The sequence below is a fragment of the Lolium perenne genome, chromosome 7 (genome assembly GCF_019359855.2).
Source record: "Lolium perenne isolate Kyuss_39 chromosome 7, Kyuss_2.0, whole genome shotgun sequence".
Taxonomy (NCBI): domain Eukaryota; kingdom Viridiplantae; phylum Streptophyta; class Magnoliopsida; order Poales; family Poaceae; genus Lolium; species Lolium perenne.
The window spans coordinates 86,339,774-86,362,196 of NC_067250.2; positions in this window are offsets into that span (position 1 = coordinate 86,339,774).

Genomic DNA, 22,423 nt, shown 5'->3' on the forward strand with positions numbered 1-22,423 from the left:
ATAAGGAAACTAACAAGCTCTGAACATAATATGAATGAAAAACTAGAGCTTAAACACAGTACTCGCAAAAATAGAATGCTCGTTGAACATATGAGTGAAAACTAGAGCGTTCATGCAATTAAAATGGAGCGTGTCTCTCTCCAAAACAAATATGATGGGGTCCAACCACTTGTTATAGAAAACAAAACAAAACAACAGAAAATAAAAATAAAGACGCTCCAAGAAAAGCACATAATGCATGAAGCAATAAAAATATAGCGCATTGAAAAATGACCTGGTGCTTTTTACTGATGAAGAGGGGTGCCCCGGGCATCCCCAAGATTTGACGCTTGAACCTCTTGGATATTTCTTGGGGTGTCCAGGGGACATCCCCAAGCTTGACCTTTTGTCCATTCTTAATCCTATGGCATCATTCTTCTCTCCCTACACTTGAAAACTTCCTCACCCAAAACTCAACATAATTCATTAGCAATATTAGTGTAATCAATATAAGCAATCCACTTGGTTCTGGTATGACATAAGTAAAGCTTATATTAAAAAATTAGCTACTGCATAAACTTCTTTGGAAAGCTTCTTCTTTCAAAAGAACTGAAAAAGAAAAAGATTAAGAGGCAAAATGCACTAATGGAAGAGCTAAATATCAATTTTTTCGAGACTTGTCTGTCGCTCAGATCGAAAAATGTTGAACTATTGAAAGTTAGATAATAATCTGGGGAATAAGCTCGTAAGTTTTTAGCTCAAGGTGACGTTCTGGTGATTTATGCGAATTTTTCTCGCGACAGTCCAGAAACAGAAACATAATTGCAAATTCCCCAAATACTACTTTCTTACCATTAGAGGCTACTCTTGGCACAAAAACGAAAATAAAAAATGATAAGGAGAGGTCATTACAATAGCAATGACTTCCGAGACTCAACAAAATAGTAAAATGTTGTCTCCCAAAAGGTTCTTTCTTTATAGCCATTAAGATAGGCTCAGTAATTTGAGAGGATGCTCACATATGTAATATGAATTGAAGCAAAAGAGAGCATCAAGAAGCAAATATGGAACACATTTAAGTCTAACCCACTTCCTATGCATAGTAATTTTGTATACAAATAAATTCAGGAAGCACAAACTAACAATCATGGGAAGGTAAAACAAGAGTAACTTCAAAATTTTCAGCATATAGAGAGGTGTCCTAGTACCATGAAAATTCATACAGCCACATTTTCCTCTCTCATAATAATTTTCAGTAGTATCATGAATAAACTCAACAATATATATATCACATAAAGCACGATTTTCATGATCTACAAGCACATAATATTTATCAAACTAAAAAATAGTAGTATTAAAACATTCGAAACCACTTTTAACAATTCTATAACAAGATGATTGGTCACTGTCAAGAGGTATGGGATTACTAATAGTAATCCTATTTTCAGTAGCATTATAATTTATATCATCAAGTAACATAGGACCATCATCTAGAGCTTTATCATAAACACACTCCAAGCAAAATTCTTTAGTTCCATGCATTTCGAAATTAGGCACGAATAAAGGATTATCATGAGATTTATAAAAATAGCATGGATTATCATAAATAACAGTAGCTAATTATTCTCACAAGTTTTACTCACAGGGAATATTTCAAGAGAATCCTCATGAACATAACATTCGTCCTCCTTTGGTGATCATGGAGGGAAATCAAATAATGTAAGAGATAAAGAGTTACTCTCATTAGAAGGTAGGCATTGGTAGCTAATCCATTCTTCCTTCTTTTGTTCATCACTCTCCTCCTCTTTTTCATCTAATAAGCATTCAGGTTCAACAACTTCTACTTCCACGGGTTCCTGCAAATTGTGGATACATTCTTGTGCATAATTGAGTCTCTCTTTATAATCAATGACATAAAAATTATTGCTGAAACTTTTTGTGCAATAATCAAGGATAGAAGAGACATAATCTTTAAGGTCATGACAAGCAACACAAGTTTCATAATTTTTAGACATGAAGGATTCTATTTCAGAGGCTCCCATAAATAAGACAAATTATTCCACTTCTTCGAATCCAAGATGAAAATAGTTATTCCAATGATAGTTCAAAATTAAAACTTCTAAACTAAAGCCACATCGGAATTTAAGATGTTTAGTATCCTGTTTAGATCAACAATTTATATCATGGCGTTTAAGCAAAATTTTAGCAATTGTATCCATATTTTTCAACATGCCACTCATTACTTTTCCCTTATATGATTATATATACTTCATAAATAATTCTACAAGTTCCCTAAAGTATAAACACTAGTAGGAAAACCCTTATAGGCAGAGCTTAGTTCTGTGGCGCACCTCGAAACATGCGCCACAGAAATTTGTTTTGTGGCGCACTAGGCAAGGTGCGCCCCAAAAATAGCTTAATTTTGTGGCGCACCAGCGAACCGTGCGCCACAAAAACTTGGTGGGCCCCACAAGCTGTCACCCCCAATCATTGGTTTTACTATTTCTATGGCGCACGTACCACAGTGCGCCACAAAAATAAGCTATTCTGTGGTGCACGGCGATAGTGCGCCACAAAAATAAGCTATTCTGTGGCGCACTGCAACTGTGCGCCACAAAAATAAGCTATTCTGTGGCGCAGTTTGCCTGGTGCGCCACAGAAATAAGGTATTCTGTGGCGCATTGTTTTCGGTGCGCCACAGAATTAGCGAACCAGATCTACAAAAGTGAGCCAACCTCCCACCTACCACACTACACAAGCCATTCTTCTTCCTCCATCTAGCTCGTCCCCCCCTTCTCTCTCATACCATTTTGACTCTACTTTTCACTTGCTTGGGTATTTATTGCACTTACTTTGGTTGATACTTAATTGGAGTTGAGGAGAAGGCTCTCCATACTCTCTCCTCCTCTCGAACTCATCGATCGCGGTCTCGTCTCGGTATCGAATCTAGAAGGTGAGTAGTTGGAGGAGACATACATATGCTTGGAGGAGACATGCATATGCTTGTAGATCTTGTGTGGCCGTCATGTGTATGGATGCTTGTTGCAGGTGAAGCGCTTGTGTGTGTGTGCCGGTGTGGTGCATGGATGTTTGCCGAAATGTTGATTCATTTCCGTTTCGGCAAATTTTGCACTACCCATATGTCCTACTTTGAGGAGAGGTCATGCCGAATTTTTCCGCTCCATGTAATACCTTGAGGAGAGGTACGGCCCATGCATGTGTGTGCATTTGGTGCAGTTCTAATTTTTTGTTCTATGTATACCATTTGCAGGCAAGCATGGTCCTCTCGATGAGTTCCGCTCGAATCTCTAGATACAAGATAGACGTGAAGGAGGACATGATTCGGAACAATAGGCGCCAGATAAGATGTCCGTGTCGATCATGCAAACTCGAGCGCTGGATCAACCCTGATTCCGGACAACTGGAGGAGCACCTGCTGAGGCGTGGTTTCATGCAAGACAACCAGGCGCGGCCGGCCCCATAAAATGGTGCGCATGAAGACCATGTCGAGCGAGATGACTATCATCATGAAGAAGACTATCATCATGCCGACGGGGACTATCATCATGAAGAAGAAGTCGGCGGAGAAGATCAACATGAAGAAGAAGATGCCGGCGGAGAACATCATCATGATGAAGAAGAAGATTCCGGCACGACCCAGCTAATTTCGGCCTTGCGGGACTCTCATGTTCAAGATCTTCTCCTCCAGGAGACGAGCAACGATAGAGTTGCAGCTAGAGAGAGAGCCAAGCTGTCGCAAATGGAGAAAGACGGGATGACTCCGATCTTTCCTGGGTGTCGTCCGCAGGATACGCGCTTGCATGTAACGCTTGATTACCTGCAGATGAAGACGCAAAACAAGTGGACCGTTTCCAGCTTCAGCAAGAACTTAAAATTCTGGCACGATCGTCTCCCGGAGGGGAACACATTGCCAAGTAGTACCGAGGAGGCCAAGAAAGTCGTGTGTCCCCTTGACCTACCGCACGAAAAATACCACGCCTGCATTAATGATTGTGTGATTTATAGGTGCGAGTACAAGGACAGAACCACATGTCCGGTGTGTGGCCACGGATGGTACAAGGTTGGGAACAAGAAGGTACCTCGAAAAGTGGTATGGTACTTTCCTATCACTCCCCGTCTGCAGCGGTATTTCGTGGACCCTAAGGAAGCAAAGCTCATGCAATGGCACGCGGAAAGGCAGAAGCCCGAAGAAGATCCAGAGATGGGTATATGCTGACACACCCTTCAGACGCTGGACAGTGGCAAGCATTGGACATCGCCTTCCCTAGGTCCGGGGGCGACGCAAGGAACATCAGGCTGGGTATGAGCACCGATGGACTCAATCCGTTCGGCAACCAGAGTAGCACGCATAGCACCTGGCTTTGTGTTTGTATGGCCTTACAACCTACCCCGTGGCTGTGCACCAAGCAAAGGTACATACACCTGAGTATTCTCATTCAGGGGCCGAAACAACCAGGTGTCGACATGCATTTGTATCTCGGGCTGCTGAAAGAGGAGTTAGACACGTTGTGGAAGACGCCACCCCGTACGTGGGACGCCTACACTAGAACTTATTTCGATATGAGAGCCACGTTGATCACGACGGTCACGGACTATCCTGGTTACGCATATGTATCTGCCTAGGTCGGCCACGGATTCAACGGCTGTGTGAAGTGCATGGACGATACCCCGCATCTACAACTACCAAGGGATCCCGGGTCCTCGAAAACCGTCTACCCAGGTGCTCGAAGGTGGCTTCGCTTGGATCACCCGTGGAGAAAACGCGGTGATCTGTTCAATGGTAAAGATGAGCCCGATGGACCCCCACGCCCGAGGAGCGGCGCAGAAATCGATGATCTTCTGAAAAAATTGGAAGGAGTGCCCAGCGCCGGGAAAGAAGCGACCGAAGCCAGAGCCGCTGCTCGGTGTATGGAAAGCGAGGTCTGTTTTCCACGACTTGGAGTACTGGAAGGTCCTCCACACGCCCCACAGCCTCGATGTCATGCACATTACGAAGAACGTTACCGAGAGTCTGCTTGGCACTCTTTGCAACTCAGAAAAGTCCAAGGATGGACCGAAAGCAAGATACGATATTAAACATTTTGGCATCAGGAAAGATCTTCAAGCCCCTGATACTGACGACGATGATGATGATCAGACGGAAGGGACTCAACGTCTCCGCAAAAGGGCTAAGAAGAACGCGGTGCAGCTTCCCGCTGCCTGCTTCACAACGAGTCCGGAGGAGCTCGAGCAGTTTTTCAGGTGCCTCCTAGGAGTGAAAGTTCCTCACGGTTACTCGGGGAATATAAGCAGATATCTGGACGTAGCGAAGAAGAGGTTCACCGGGATGAAGTCTCACGATTGCCACGTGCTAATGACGCAGATACTTCCTGTTGCGATCCGAGGCATAATGGACGAGCACGTCCGTGATACGCTGTTTGGCCTTTGCAACTTTTTTGACGTTATCACCAGGAAGTCGATCGGCGTGAGGCAGCTCAAGATGCTACAGGATGAGATCGTGGTGATACTATGTGAGCTCGAGATTTACTTCCCGCCTGCATTCTGTGATATATGCGTCCATCTCCTTCTCCATGTCGTTGAAGACATCGAGCAGCTCGGCCCAACGTTCCTCCACAACATGATGCCTTTCGAAAGGCAGAACGGTGTCATGAAAGGATACGTTCGCAATAGGGCCCATCCAGACGCAAGCATGGCCAAGGGGTTTCTAACCTACGAGTGCATCTCCTTCTGCCAGAATTATCTAAGCACCGAGGACGACGAGGATCATGTTGGTCTACCCCCTAGGACGCACCTCGGGAGGCTCGCTGGAGTCGGTCACCGCGAGGGCTACCGCTCAGTCCATGTCGGCATTGAAAATCGACGCGATGACTTTGACAGGGCTCACCGGGTCGCGCTACAACACTTAAAACTGATCGAACCTTTCGTGCAAGAGCACAAAAGAATGGTCGAGCAGAATTACATCGATATGGGCCGGCCGAGGAAGGTGGGAGATGTAACCAAAAAGCACAACTCCAGCTTCACGCGTTGGTTCAAGCAAACTCAACTGGTTGAAGCACAGAGAAAAAGGCCTTCTACCGAAGATGAAAAACTCATATACACCTTATCACAGGGACCCGCGCATAACGTAAGGACCTATCAGGGGTACGACATCAACGGTTACAGATTCTACACCGAGGAAAAGGACAGAAATAGTGAAAATCAAAACTCAGGAGTAACTATGCTGTCATACGCCGATGACGAGACTAATGTCAAGGAAAGATTTTTTGGAAGGATCGAGGAGATATGGGAGCTCAATTACTGTGGAGAGACGGTGCCAATGTTTCGTGTGAGATGGGCCAAGAAGGTCGAAAAAGAAGGCCGATATTTCACAACCATGGTTATACCGGATGCAAAATCAAAGAACGCATCCGCGAAAAATGAGCCATGGGTACTCGGTAGCCAAGTTGACCAATACTTCTTCATCACCGATCCGTCGAGGCCTAGCCGTGTTGTCGTGAGGAGGGGCAAGAGGAGCATCATAGGAATGCAAGGAGACGCCAACGAGGAAGACTTGGACAAGAACGGTGACCCGAAGATGGAGGAGGAATTCGACAGGCACTTCGACATGCCTACTACTAGTAAAGTAAGAAGGAAGACCTCCCTACCCTCTAAAGGTTGTCCGTTCATGCCAAGAAATCTCAAGGTGGCCGGCATAAAGTATTCAACCGCCAACAACCGAAAGGGCAAGAAGATTGCGAAGAGACGCTAAAGCTCAGAGCCAGGACGAAGAAGATCTTTTTTTGGTCTATCACATGTGTGTGAGTGTGTGTGTTAGACAAGTACATGCATGTGTGTGTGAGAGAAACAAGAACATGTTTGTATGAGACAAGTAATTTATAATTCTCTACTAATTAGTAAATAATGTTGTGTTATTTATTGAAATGTAACTAAAATATGAAAAAAAAGGAAGAAAAATTGTGTGGCAGCCAGGGTTCGAACTTGGCTACTAATGGGCTAACATTGGCCTTAACCACTAGGCTAGTGCTAAGTATCTATCAGGACACAGTAGTAACCCGTTTTGTTTTGCTAAGTGTCTAAATTCTGTGGCGCACGCATTAAGGAATTCTGTGGCGCATGTCTGAGCTGATGCGCCACAGAATGCTTAGGTCTGTAGCGCATGTATAGGTGGTGCGCCACAGAATTTAGACACTTGGTGAAATAATCGACTCGTTTCTTTCTTCCCCACTCACAAACAGTTCTTCCCCGACGAGCCAACCCTAGCGCGCGCCCGCCACTTTGCTCTCGCAACCACCGCCACCGCCTAGCGCCGCCGAGGAGGAGGAGGACCGCCACGCCACCGCCGAGCAGGACGCCCGAGCCCGAGCTGCCGCCGCCGCAGATCGAGGAGGAGGAGGACCGCCACACCGCCGCCGAGCAGGGACGCGCGAGCCCGAGCCTCCACCGCAGAGGAGGAGGACAACGCCGCCGCCACCGCAACCCTGCGCCGCCGCCATTCGGTGAGAGCCCCTCTCCCATGTCCCCACTCCCTTGTCCCCCTCCTCACTGCCCTGTGCCCATCCCCAATCCTGCTCGATTAGTCCTTCTTTATGGTGCTTTTGGGATGCTGGGTGATTTCCTTCTTGCTCGTTGTCGAGGGTACTCCTCGCCAATGCCCTCCGATAGGGGCTTAGGGTTGATGGAATCCTGTAGGCTGACACGAGGCATCGGTTCACAGACAAGCGGGGAGAGCGATTTACCCAGGTTCGGGGCCCTCGATGAGGTAAAACCCTTACGTCCTGCCTGTCTGTCCTTTGATTATGATGACAATGGGTTACAATGGGGTGCCAAATAGTTCGGCTGAGATCTAGTCGAGATTGCTATTGCTAGGGCTACCTAGCTCTAAGCTTTTTCTGGCTAAGATTGCTAAGATTGATTGTGTCCCTCGGCAGCCCCTCTCCTGGCCTTTATATAGGAGGCCAGGTCTCAAGGGTCCTAACCGAGTACGATTAGGTTTATAGTATTTTTAGATCTAATCTTTCCTTGTTGACCGCTTCCTTGTCTTGCCCGCCAAGGTTTCTTCCGGTGCGCTGTCCAGGTGGCCCATCTAGCCTTCGGGTGTCTTCATGGGCCTCCAATTAGTCAATACAGGATAGGGCAACGTCGGTTACTCGAAGGGTAGTGCCCACGTCAGTAGCCCCCGAGTGTCTAGCCGAAAATAGTTCGGGTAGAGACTAATGTATGTCTTCTCCTGATGTTCTTTGCTCATCTTGAATTTGCTCCGTCTTTATTTTATCGGGTGCGCGTCAGCGCTCCCGATGGGAGTAGCCCCCGAGTCTAGGTATGGATGCTTGTAATCCGTGCGTAGACTCAAGTTGTACCACTCGAATATTCTCCTCTGTCGATGTTTTTCACAGGTCTTCATCCGATATATTTTCTTTATACAAAGGATAATGAGTAACGTGCCCAACTTTTGTTGGTTAACTGCCGATGGCAAAACAACATTACCCTACACAGAATCAAGTCCCCGGGCATGATCCTGGAGTGCAAAAAACTTTTATTGGGTGTGCATCATGCACTCCCGATGGGAGTGTCTGGGTGCAATCGCTTGTAACCGAGTGCAGACTCAATCCTTTTTCCTTCGACTGCTCATTCTGTCGAGTCTTTCTTTTATCGGGTGCGCGTCAGCGCTCCTGATGGGAGTAGCCCCCGAGTCTAGGTACGGATGCTTGTAATCCGTGCGTAGACTCAAGTCTTTCACCCAACAACTTTTCATGTTTCCTTCGAGTGCCTCTAGTTTTTTTTATGACGTCATAGTTGTGGGCCGATTGACGGGATTTGACTTGACGTGTAACTGCTGTGGGCCAATTGATAGGACTTGACCTGACGGGCCCACCCTAGTTCTGCGCAGGCAGTTTTTAGGTCTTGACTAGTGCACGCGCGGCGATCGAGGTGTCTCCTCAATTTTCGCGCGACGTGGGAATAATGGGCCGCCGGTTCCACTCCTTCTTCAAGCGCCACGCGTACAGTCAGATCTGCTCCTCCCCCCACGATGCTTTGTGGAGTTATGGCCACGTCTGGGCTCAAATTCTTACAGGATAAATAGGGAGCCTCCTTTCTTTTTTACCTTTTACCCTGTTCACTGCTCATCTTCTCCTTCAAGCCTCCTGTTCCTCTGCCTCTCCATCAGAAGCTTCGTTCACCATGGGCAAAAAGAAGAGTGGCAGCACATCGGCGACGGCAAAAGTTAGCCGCGACTGGAACGCCTCTGCCATTACCAACCGCGAAATCAACAAACTTCGCACCCTCGGCTTCATCTCCGCATCTGAGGATGACATTCGTCTCCCAGGTTCGGTTTCTCGCCCAAATCCCCCAAAGGGCTTCACCGTCATGTTTGTCGCTTTTTTGTTCCGTGGCCTCTCTCTTCCGGCGCACGAGTTCCTTCGCTCCCTCCTTTTCTTCTATGGGATTCAGCTCTGGCAGCTGACCCCAAATTCCATCCTCCACCTTTCCATTTTTATCACCATCTGCGAAGCCTTCCTCGGCATTGAGCCTCACTGGGGCCTTTGGAGGAAGATCTTCTATGTGAAGCGTCATAACGATAGCAACGGCCCCCCCGTTGTCGGCGGCGTTGGCTTCGTTGTCAGGAAGGAGGTCGACTACTTCGACTATCCGATGAAGGAATCCGTCCAGGGCTGGCGCAACAAGTGGTTCTATCTTCGGGACCCTGCTGTTCCTGGGCGGCGTTCAAATCTCCCTCTTTTTGACGATGTCTTGGTAGCTCATAAGAAGAAGTCTTGGAACAACGCCCTTTCTCCCGAAGAAAAGGCGACAGCCGATGAGCTATTCGAGCAAATAGTCACCTTGAAGAATACAGGAGGCCTGACGATGTGCGGCACTGAAGTAGTTTCAGTGTTCCTACAATGTCGAGTGCAGCCGCTGATGTATCGCCCTCACCAGTTGTGGCTTTACACTGGCAAAAATGACAAGTCGAGGGTCAACTCTGCCGACCTATCGGCAGATGAGCTCCAGAACGAAGTTTGTCGCCTAACATGCCTCAGCACCAAGGACACCATTGTCTTGACATCAGCGCGCCCTCCTTATGATCTCAAGCATCTTCCGTCTGAGGTAACCTTATCATACTTCGTTTACTGTCATTACTTCTTCTTTCTGTTTGTGCCTTACATGTTTTCTATCCTTCCACAGGCTCCCGTTGTCGCCCAATGTTATCCTCCCTCAACTGAGAGCGGCGTGGTATTAGAGGATGACGACGATGATTCTGAGGGAACCGAGGATGCTCAGCACGTCCTTGAGGACAGCGATGTCCAAGAGGAGGAAGCTACCGAAGATGACGCCTTTCTCAAGAGCAGACGTCGTAAGCAGGTACATGATGATCTTATCACATCGGCTGAATCAAGTCCTAGAGGAGGAGATAATGATGCCGACGAAGCTGCTTCACCTCCTCCTGCTAAGAAGGGTTCAACAAGCTTCTTCGTGGACGAAGATGATCTGGACCTGTGAGCATTTATACTCTTTTTATTTTTATTTCTTGTCAACCTTGTATGCTAACCGCACACTGTACTTAAACAGCTCTGCCGATGACGATGACGATGTTCCTCTCGCAAAGAGGGCTAAACTAGCTTCTGAGAGAGCAGCATCGACTAAGGAATCGAACCCTTCTCCTGCCAAGTCAACACCTCCATCCCGAACGGGTGTAGAGAAGGTCCCATTATCGAGAGTTATTCCTCCTGATGATGCTTCCACCCCGCCGGCTGGCCACGATCACGTAAGTACTTAATCTGTCTGGCTTTGCTGAATTTCCATCACCTGACTCCTCTTGATTTTTCCTGGCTGCAGCCAATTTACGCTACAGTCGATGCTGTGGCGGACTTTGCTGAACAATTGACTCACCTTGAGGCCGAAAACTCCCAACTTCGGAAGGCCGTCAAATCTTCGGCTGATCAGACGGTCGAAGCCAACAGGCTCGCTGCCGATGCCAAGAGTGAGAACGCCTCGCTGAAGGAAGAAGTACAGAGGCTGAAGCGTCAGATGAAGGATGATCAAGATGCCAGGCGTGCAGCGGCGGCTGCAATTGATGAGAAGGAGGGTGTCCTCCGTGAATACATCAAGAATTTATTGGGTAAAAATCCTTATGGTGTTCCGCTCCTTTCTTGATGCTTTCTCCATTGCTTACTGATACGTCTCTTTTTCAGAGGCCGCAAATTTAACTATCAGTCGACGCCATCAGCTTCGGGAGGATTCCACAGCCGATGCTTTGTCGCTTGCTGTTGAGTCAAATGTCCAGATCCTCAGATTACTGCAAAAGTCCAAGGGGGCACTGTCGAAGTTATACTCAATGATCTTCCCCAAGGCGAAGCTGGACAAGACTCTCGACGAGATGGCGGAAGCTTTCCTTGTCGATCCTTCCGAGCCTGTAGAGGTACTGAAACGTCGCAGCCGCTTGATTGGTGCGGTTCTTACTTTCCAGTTGCTTATGGGCCATGGGATGGGGTCGGAATTGGAAGATTTTTCCAAGGCACTGCCTGTTGATGATGAAAACCATCTAATCGACCTTGAGCCTTTCAAGAGATCGGCAATAACTTGCGCCAACCGGCTTCTGAAGTTGGTGGACGAAGCACAAGCCGAGCCTGTTCCTGAGTCAGTCCCTGTTTCAACGTCGGCGAATCCTTAAACTTTTATTCGATGTGTTGTACATAAGATTATCCGTAACTCTTTTAAATTCGGCTTTGTTGCCAGAGCATCCTTTTGCTTGTATGATGCGTACTCAACGCTCCCGATGGGCGTTTTTATATTAATGCTTGGTCTGAACTGAGGACGTACTGCAGATTCCTTCATCTTCTTCCCGTGCCGAGCTCTTTCCGAATTCTTCGGGTAATGATGAGTCAGGCCTTGTTCGTCAGTTACGTGACCAGGTATCTAGTCTCAATAAAGACATTACTTCCCTTCGTGCGATGGCTGCCTTGGTGGAGAAGAAGGGAGAAATAGCGACTGCCGTCGAACAATACGCTCTTGATGGTCTTCATGTTGCTACCGAAAGTTTGAGCTGTGAGTATTAGCCTGTCTTCTGATTCCGGGTATAGCTTGAATGCTCTAACATTCGTTCCTTTTCCAGTCGTGGCTTCAGATGCAGCTGAAGAGGACAGGAAGATTCATGAAGAGGTTGAGGCGATGACCGATGTTGCTCACCCAACGCATAGTTTATGGCTGCATCGTCCGAAGGCCGTCATCATGGCGAAGTTTAAGTACCGGGTGATGAAGGCACATTACTATTTTGATAAATACTATGCCCTTCTTACGATGGTTTGGCACACCTTGTTTCCTTTGGATCAGGCACCCGAAACTTTGTCTGGCTTGTTCACCCGATTCAAGTCTCCCGAGAGGATTCGGCTGCTAGTGCGGAAAGAGCTTCTAGCTGGTGCTGAGCTTGCCTTTGCTTCAATATTGGCATGTCATCCATCTTTAGATTTAAGAGCCGTGGCAAACACTGAAAGGGATTTAGGCCAATATTATGATGTTGCTAGAGGTCCTGCTCACACCATTGTTTCTCGGATGGAATCATGCCTCGAAAAGGAACTGAAGGCCCACTGGGACCGGGGATCCCGATTATAAATGTAATAACCTTGTATTCGCATAAGATTGTTTACTGCGTACGTTGCACGCTTATGTTATTTTGATTGATATTTTGTTGTCGAGTGCGGCTGAGTGATCAGTTCAACCTGCTTGCTCGACGACTTCGTTGTATTTTATGCATTGTTATTGCGAAGTCGATATGTATTTTATGCGAAAGCTCGGCTTCGTCACACGGTGCACCGGGTTGAGCCTTATCTTAATGTAACCATCGACTGTAACACTCGCGTATTTTTCGAGGCTTGGATTGGTTGTTTTTATGTGTCATTAATCTTAGCTCTCGCAGAGAGTATTTAATTAATGTCATCGTGTAAACACGTTTCTTCTGGGCCAATGCTCCCGATGGGAGTTAGAGCCGATGGAAAAGGTTCCGAACGTTACGTTCGAGTGCCGAAGCCTGAAGCAAGAAAAAGGGTAATAGAAATCTGATTAGATCTTTATTCATAATGTAAAGCAACCTTGTAGGCCGTTGAATAAAAAAACAATCGTATCCTATGTATAAAACCGTCGCAATTGCGTGATGTTCCACGGATTCTCGACATCTTTTCCTGAGGCTGGATTTTTGAGCCGATAGGCTCCTCCTGGTATCACTTCGGTGATGATGTATGGTCCTTCCCATGGGGATTCTAGCTTCAAGGGTCTTTTTTGCTTCAACCGAAGTACCATATCTCCAACACTGAAATTTCGACTGTGTATTCGTCGGCTGTGATAATTTCTCAGCGCTTGTTGGTAGACCGTTGTTCTTGCCAAGGCGATATCTCGTGCTTCGTCAAGGAGGTCGACAGCATCTTGTAGCGCGATATTGGAAGAGGACTTGTTCGGCAGAAAGGACTGGAGATTCTTCAGTCGAAGGTTTTTGTAGTGAGCTTTTCTCCAATTCTTCAACCGATGGTTTTGCAGACGGCTTTTCTTTAATTGATCTTTGAGCGATCACTTCGTAAAAAACTCCATCTGGGATAGGGGAGCATGTGGACCCGATGTTTGCCAAAGTGTCGGCTTCCTCGTTACTGGCTCTGCCGATGTGCTTAAGCTCACATCCTTCGAATTTAGCCTCCATGTTGTGATACAGCTGCCGATAAGCAACCATGTTGTCACTAACTGCATCGCACGGGTTCATTGACTGCTGGACCACCAGGTTCGAGTCTCCGTAGATTTATAGGCACGTAGCGCCACACGCCTTCGTCATTTTCATTCCGTGCAGCAGCGCTTCGTATTCTGCTTCGTTGTTTGTCGGCAGGGAGAAATTCATGCGTAGTATATACTTCATCTTATCTCCCTGTGGTGATATCAGCACCACTCCTGCCCCTGCGCCTGTACTCCATTTTGACCCATCAAAGTACATTACCCATGACCCCGACATGTCGGGTGTTGCTGGTGTCTGTGATTGGATCCAATCTGCCACAAAATCTGGGAGGATTTGGGATTTTACCGCCGTTCGGTTGACGTAAGTTATGTCGTGTGGTGCTAACTCGATGGCCCATTGAGACACTCGTCCTGTGGCTTCAGGATTGGTCATTATGCTCTTCAGGGGTGCTTCGCTCACAACTTTGATCGGGTGCTCCGTGAAGTAGTGCCTCAGCTTGCGAGCCGACCTCCACACTGCATATGCCAACTTCTGATGATGAGGATACCTCTGCCTTGCGGGGGTAAGTACTTCACTGAGGTAGTAAACGGGCCTCTGCACACCATGAACTCTCCCTGCTTCTTCTCGTTCGACAACCAAAACACTGCTGAAGACTTGAGCTGTAGCGGCTATGTACATCAGCAGTGTCTCCTTTTCACGCGGAGTCACAAGCACCGGGGAGGTCGATAAGATTTTCTTCAAGTTGTCGAAAGAGTCTTGTGCTTCCTTTGTCTACTCGAACTTTTCTGACTTTTTCATCAGGTTGTAGAAGGGCAAAGCTTTCTCCCCCAGCTTTGCGATGAACCTGCTAAGCGCTGCTAATCGGCCTGCCAACTGCTGCACTTGGTGCAGATTCTTTGGCGGCTCCATGTTGAGAATAGCTTTGATCTTCAAGGGGTTAGCCTCGATTCCTCTGGCTGATATGAAGTACCCGAGTACTTGTCCTCCTGGCACTCCGAAAAAATATTTCTTCGGATTTAGCTTGATTTTGTATCTGTCCAGATTGTCGAAGGTTTCCCGCAAGTCATCGATGAGTGTGGCTGCGTGCTTCGTTTTCACCACGATATCGTCGATGTAGACTTCAATGTTCCTTCCAATCTGCTCCGCGAGGCAGGCTTGCATGCAGCGTTGGTAGGTAGCTCCTGCATTTTTCAACCCGAAGGTCATGACGTTGTAACAGAAAACGCCGTGTTGAGTGATGAACGCGGTTAGCTCCTAGTCTTCCTTCTTCAGTTTGATCTGGTTGTACCCGGAGTACGCATCGAGGAAAGAGAGATGATCGCACCCAGCTGTAGAATCGACTATCTGATCTATTCGAGGCAGTGGGAAATGATCTTTCGGGTAGTGCTTGTTAAGGCTAGTGTAATCGATGCACATGCGGAGGGCGGTTGTGTCCTTCTTCGGCACCATGACTGGATTAGCCACCCATTCAGATTCCTTAAGCTCTCGGATAAATCCCGCCTTGCGGAGTCGATTTACTTCTTCACCGATTGCTCTTCTTCTAGGTTCGGAGAATCGCCGCATCGACTGCTGTACTGGTTTGGCCGTCGGGTCAACATTTAGGGCGCGCTCAGCGAGTTCCCTGGGGATACCTGGCATGTTGGATGGCTCCCATGCAAATATCTCCCAGCGCTCACGGAGGAACTCGATGAGCGCGCTTTCCTATGCGACAGCTAGGTCAGCCGAGGTGTTGACCATTTTCTTCGGATCAGTAGGGTGCACCTGCAGCTTCTTGGTTTCCTTTGCAGTATCGAACTCATCGGATCTTGCGTTTCGATTGTCGGTTGGTGGCTGTGTGTGATCTGTAATGGCGTCGATCGCGTTGAGTTCTTCTTTGGCTCCAAACTTCGAGGCGATCTTCTGAAATTCCCTGTCGCAGTTGTCTGACCGAGCGAAGCTGCCGTGAACGGTTATTGGGGTCCCGTTGTTGCCTGGCATCTTTAGTTTCAGGTATGCATAATGAGGCACGGCCATGAATTTGGCAAACGCAGGTCTGCCGAGGATGGAGTGGTACTGAGATTCCCAGTCGACTACCTCGAACTCGACCCTTTCTTTCCTGAAATTACTGGGCGTGCCGAAGACTACGTCCAATGATGTTTTGCCCAGCGAGTAGGCGGGTCGAGTCGGTATAATGCCGTGGAACCCTGTGTCGGATTCTTTTAGCATGTCGACTATTAAACCCATTGCCCTCATTGTGCTGGCGAATAACAGGTTCAAGCCGCTTCCACCGTCCATAAATACTTTGCCCATATTGTATCCTCCAATCTGTGCTTCCAGGTCAAGGGCCGCGTGACCGGGCCTTGGGACGGCCTTCGGGTGGTCCGCCCTGCTGAAGGTGATGCTCTAATCTGACCAATCGATAAAATCCGGCATATCAACCATGGCAACTTCCACGTATTTTACTTCTCGGGAGAACTTTTTGATTTCTCTTTTCGAAAAGCTGGTTTTGTGGATCATGTTGATTTGTCCACGCAATGCTGGGAATGCCTCGACTGGTACATATTCATCTTTTTCCATTGGCTCGTATGGTTCTGGTACATATGGTTCTAGCTGATGATCATAGGACCTTGCTTTCTCTTCCATCATGCGAACTCTCGATGTGGCTTCAGCTCGTAGGTCGTCGCAGAACTGCCGAATCTCTAGGAAGTGTCGGCATTTCCTTAACAGATGGCTGGACTTTTCCTGACCATCCTTAGGATCGAAGTAAGAGTGGAGGTAACATGGCGCCTCGAGTTGCTCTGTAGCTGAGAGGTGTGGAGAACGGGTGCGGCCTCTGATTGACGACATGTCATAGCATCGAGAGTGGACTGCTGTTCTACCTTCCTCTTCGCGGTGTGAGCTCCTTCGTCTCTTTCTTTGTCCAGCTGCGGCGTCGAGATTTTCTCGGTTGCTCTCTCGTATGCTTCTGGGAGAAATTTTTAGGGCTGTTGCCGAAGGGATACCCTCCTGAGGCACGGCCTTTGAGTCGGACACGCTGGCCCCGGGGAGGCGAAGAAAACCTCCGGAGTCGATGACGAAGTGGACGCCACTGAAAACAGCTTCCGTGTTGCGAGACGATGCCATAGAATTCGGGTGAAGTTCTTCGCGGCGCAGCACGAACTCGAAGGATCCGCAGCGGATCGGATCTCTTGGCTTTGCTGGTGTCGGTGACTCGAGTAAGAACGCCACGGACATAACTGGTGCTGCCGATGACCTGCCTTGTGCCGACAGACTTCTGTTGCGGTCAGAAACCCACCGGCGAGCAGCGACGGGCAACACGGTAGAGCCGGGAGGCTCCCAGGACTGCGGCTGGCCCTGGTCCCTCCGAGCGACGGCCCGCAAAGACTCGGCACGCACGTCCGATGCTGGTGCAAGGGCGTGCCACCTGACCTATACCTGGTCAGGAAGGTGATGGAGGTGCCTCGCTTAGTTTCCTGCATGGCATACACGTAAACATTAAATACGAGCCTCGATCGGCTCTCAGGTTGTCCTGTGAATCGGCTCAAAGAGCCGATCCACCCATGATCCGTACGAGGTGTACGAATATATGGTGGTCCTGCTTGATCAGAATAAAGCTAAAACGACCTACTACGATTTAGGGTTTTCACCGCATAATCGGAACATCCTACTCGTGATTGAGCCTGGCGGCCACGCACGGTGATCGTAAACCGGCCCTAGACAAGGCCTAAAAACCAACACGAGGTTGATCCCCGGAACATCCTGTCTAGGGCTAGCAAACTACACCCTACGCGCCACTGGATCCTTCAACCCGTTTGTAAGGCCTAACTATGCAGATATTAAACTAATCCTTGGAGAACAAGGAGCAATCATAACGGATCGGATCTACTAAATAGTGATCAAGCGGGGTGCCGCCCTTACACCTAAGATAGGCGTAAGGGCGGCTAGATGTTTCAGGGTTGCACGACGACAGCATATGATACGATGAACAATGCTAACCCTAACGCGTCTAAGATAACTACGTTGCTCGCCATCAAAAAGGCTTCAGTACGAGCAACGCATGAACAGCGAATAAACGTGTACTGCCTAGATCGCAAGATGCGATCTAGGCAGCATGATGCTTACCCGGAAGAAACCCTCGAGACAAGGGAGTTGGCGATGCGCCTAGATTGGTTTGTGGTGAACGTGATTGTTGTTTATTTCATAAACCCTAGATACATATTTATAGTCCGTAGACTTTCTAAAGTGGGAATAATCCCAACCGTGCACGAGCCAAACTCTAACTAACCGACACGTATCCTACTATATTACAGATACACGGGCAAACTAGCCCAAACTTTGCATATAAGGCCGATTCATGTATTCCTTCCATGTATGTTCTTCAAGCCCATCTTTAATCACGGCCCACCTCTGACTCGGTCAAATTCGGGTGATAACACATGCCCCCTTGGTTTTGGAATTGATAATTCCAAAATCACTCTGCTTTTTCTTCATCGGGTCATGTCGTGGCAGAACCGTCGCAGTATCCTTCATCATGATGCCTTGCCTTCTCAACTTCTCCGCGTGACCTGGCAATTTTTTTTTTGTTGGGCACCACTTCCTCGGAAACTGCTGTGGCATTAAATCTCCACTATATCCCCTTTTATTTAACCGCTCCAAACAGTTTGCTTTTTCATCCCCTTCGCATTAGCACTCCAAAAGCCCTCCTGCGCCACCATGTCTTCTTCCTCCTCTGCCTCATCGGGTTTTTCCGCCCAATCCTCCTCCTCCCGCGAGCCGACGCCGGAGTGGAACCCGGAGGAGGCCCACGCGGCCAACATTCGCCGCGCCATCGAAGCCGGGGAGGAGTCTAGTCACGATTTCTCCGTCTGGTCCGAGGACGACAAGTCCTTGACCGACGGGGAAAGTGACCTCCGCTTCCTTGCCGACGGGGAAACGGAGGAGGAGAGCGATGACGATCGCTTCTCCTATGATGACTTCACCTCCCCCGAGGAGGAGGAGGAGGAGGAGGAGAAGGAGGAGGAGGACGACACCTCCTCCGACGAACCACCGGCCAAGCGCTTCTGTCCCTGGCCGGGGAACCTCAGCGACTTCGACAGCGACGACGATGACGCTGACGAGGAGGACGAGGACAACGAGGGCCCTGCCGGCGGCCGCTGCAGCAGCGACGACGAGCCCGCCGGGAGTAGCGCCGACAGCGGCGACGACGGCGACGACGAGGGCAGCGATGGCCCGTAGATAGGACCCTTAGCATAGGATCAGTAGTAGTAGATGGGGCAATGTATCCCCTAGTACTTCCTTTTGAGAGCAATCAGCTCTTTATGTAAGAAATCCTGTTTATCAATGAAGAATTTCCCCCAATTTGATTTTGCCGATTTCCTTTAAGCTAATTTAGCCGATTCCCCCTCATACTGATTCTGCCGATTTGTTCACTTAGCCAATGCTCAATGAGCCGATGGCAACGCATCGGTCCTTCACAATCCATCCTTCAACTCCTCGACTGATAACTTTGAGATCTGGTGGATAATGTGGAAGACCCTTGCCTTCAAGAGAGCCCTTAAATTCCTCCCACCAGCTCCAGTGATCCTCTTCTGCAAGAACTCACCATTTTTTAAGAAGGTTGCGACGCAGGACCAGCCGATGACACTCCAATCGGCTTCTAAGAACAGAGCATCTACCAGGCCAGCTGCCCCCCGAGCCTCGGTCAAGGCGAGAATAGCGGTGAGGATGCATAGATCAGACAAAGGGCTTTGAACTCAGGTAATTCTGAGACAGCCACCATGCAGAGCCAGCAAAACTTGCCCCCATTGATCACCTTTCTTCCGCTGAAAGCCGTTATTGTAGACGAAATACCAACGGCTTAATGAGCAAAAGGCTGCCTTGCATGCCAAAACTGACGCTTCTGACAGTACTGCTAAACTGGCGCAAAGGGTTGGAAGTCCTCGAAGAGAAGGTTCGGGCACCAAAATCGGCTCATTGCGGCTGAGGAAGCTCTCATTGTTCACTCCCTCAAGGAAGCAGAAGGCCTTGAAGCTGAACTGAAGACCGACTTGGTGAAAATCCGCGTCTTGAACACGCAGCTGGTAGATCTTGTGTAATTTGTACTAGAGTCGATGGCTGTGCATCGGCTTTGTTTCTTAGCTCTAAAGTCGATGTCCGTGCATCGGCTGTATACCATGAAATTTTTTTTTACTGGCCGATTTTTTCTATCGGCCCCCAATATTTCACTGCACATGTATCCCACATGTTCATCCGATTAAGTGCCCCCCCGAGCCGAATCTGCCAGGTAACTGCGGATATCGGCTCTGTAGTTAGCCAAGGCACTGTATTTGAACGTCGGCTCCGGTAGGACCAATGTTGATTTTTTCCAGCTCATCAGCCGATGTAAAACCGCTGCCCATTAGATCGACGTTGAACCCAGACAGAAGGTGTGGTGAGGATAATTTTGGCCGATTGCTGGAATCGGCCTCCATGTTGATCGAATCGCTCAATGAAGGTTTTGCAATGTTCCTCCATAAATCTTTGGGGCCGATCCCAAGGATCGGCCTCGCCACGTTTGTCCATAGGTTTGTTCTTGCTATACGGTCAGGCCGGTGGATAAGACCAGCCTAACCCCATCCTTTGTCACGTCGATGCGCACGCAGTCGTTCAAATTGATGCCTGAGAGTGGCTCTTGTCCTGTTGTCTCCCAAGCGTTCATGCCAGCCGTTGAAATCTCGGCTGAGTCGTCTGCATGGACGACCTCTACCTCATCTCCATCCCACTGTATTACGCAATGGTGCATCGTGGATGGAATGCAACAGTTGGCGTGGATCCAATCTCTTCCTAGCAGGACAGCATAGGTGCTCTTGCTATCGACAATAAAGAACGTCGTAGGGATGGTTTTCCTTCCTACGGTCAGATCCACATTCAGAACACCTTGTGCGTCAGACGCTTGGCCGTTGAAATTGCTCAATGTCACGTTGGTCTTGATCAAAGCCGAGCTAGAGCGTCCCAACCGATGTAGCATGGAGTATGGACTAATGTTGACTGCCGCTCCGGTGTCCACCAGCATCCTGTTGACAGGCTGCCCATCGATATAACCTCGCAAGTACAGGGCCTTCAGATGTCTGTAGCTTCTTTCTCGTGGCTTCTCAAAGATAACTGGCCGTGGGCCGCAGTCAAGTTGTGCCACAGGTGCTTCGTCTAATCCTGGAGCACTAAACTCCGTCGGAAGGATGAACACCATGTTTGTGCCAGCCGATGTTTCATCATCGGCTTTCTTTTGTCTGGGGCGCCACTCTTTCCTTTGTGGCCGACCTTCTTCATCCAGGGTTCGCTGAATTTTAGCGGCCAGATCAGGCCGCGCCTTCCTCAACGTGTGCAGGTATAACCTTTCAGCTTTCTCCAAACCACGTAGTCGCTGAACCCTACGCTTTTGGGAACGGCTGAGTCCATCAGGGCACCACCTTGGCCGGTGGTACTTGTCCTCTTCTTCTTCATAGTCATCTTCCAACTCCTCGAGGTCTTCTTCCCGAGAGGACTCAGTTGGCTCGTTCCTAGATGGGAGAGGCCCAAGACGTTTGAACACTGACACGTCTGTTGCACCCTTCTTCTTCTGTCTACATTCTGGGCAGTTGCCGATTGTAGGCCATCGGCTCATTCCTGAATCCCAGCAGTGTTTGAAGAAAGGGCAGTCCCAGTGCTTGTCCGCGTCGTCCTGTTCTCTTGACTTCTCCTTGGCGTAGCGCTCATATCCCTCCTCGTCGCGATCATGCCGACGATGTCTCCTGGCGTTCCTGCTAGCTAGACGATCCCTTTCATCGTCGCTATTGTACCGCCGGCGCTGGTCATACTGACTCACGTATTTATTGAGGAGATGATCAGAGAGAGGTCGTTGATATCGTACATTCTTCACTTCTCCCTCTGTGATGTAGCGCTTGCCATCGTGTCGGAGCCGATCGCGTGGAGCGGCTTCCTCTTTGTCCTTGCTACGAGAGCGGCTACCCTCGCCTTTGTCCTTTCCAGAGTGGTGCCCAGGCTCGACCATGTTGATGCTTAACGAAAAACCTGGCTGGCACCCCTCGGGGTAAGCGTACTCCACCGTGTTAACGGCGGGGAAGGGGTGTGTGTCGACTTTCATGGCGTACTGGTTGAAGATTAGACGCCCTTGCTCTATCACCATTTGGATCTGCTGACGCCACACCCTGCAGTCGTTAGTGTTATGGCTGAATGTGTTATGCCATTTGCAATATGGCTTTCCATTCAGCTCCTGTGCTGTGGGGAGTTTGAGACCGTCGGGTAACTTCAGCTGCCTTTCCTTGAGTAAGTGATCAAAAATTTGCTCGGCTTTGGTCACGTCGAAGTCAAACCCTCTAGGAGGACCTTGTGGCTTCACCCACTTGCAGGACACGGGGCTTGCCCCCCCGAGTCCATTCAGCCACTTCTACCTCTTGATCTCCCGCAGAGCCTTCGTCTTCATCTGCCTCAACCAAGACTACCGCACGCTTGAATTTGTCCTGGTACAAGTCTGGGTGGCGCTGTTCATATAACGACAGTTTCTGAACCATGTGCGCCAGTGAAGGGTAGTCTGCTTGGGAGGCCATATCCTTGATTGGTGATGCAAGGCCCACTACTGCCAACTCGACTGCTTCTTTTTCAGTCACACGAGCCGAATAACATCGGTTCCTAACAGTTCTGAAGCGCTGGATGTATTCTGCCACAGTTTCTCCACGCTTCTGACGTACTTGTGCTAGATCG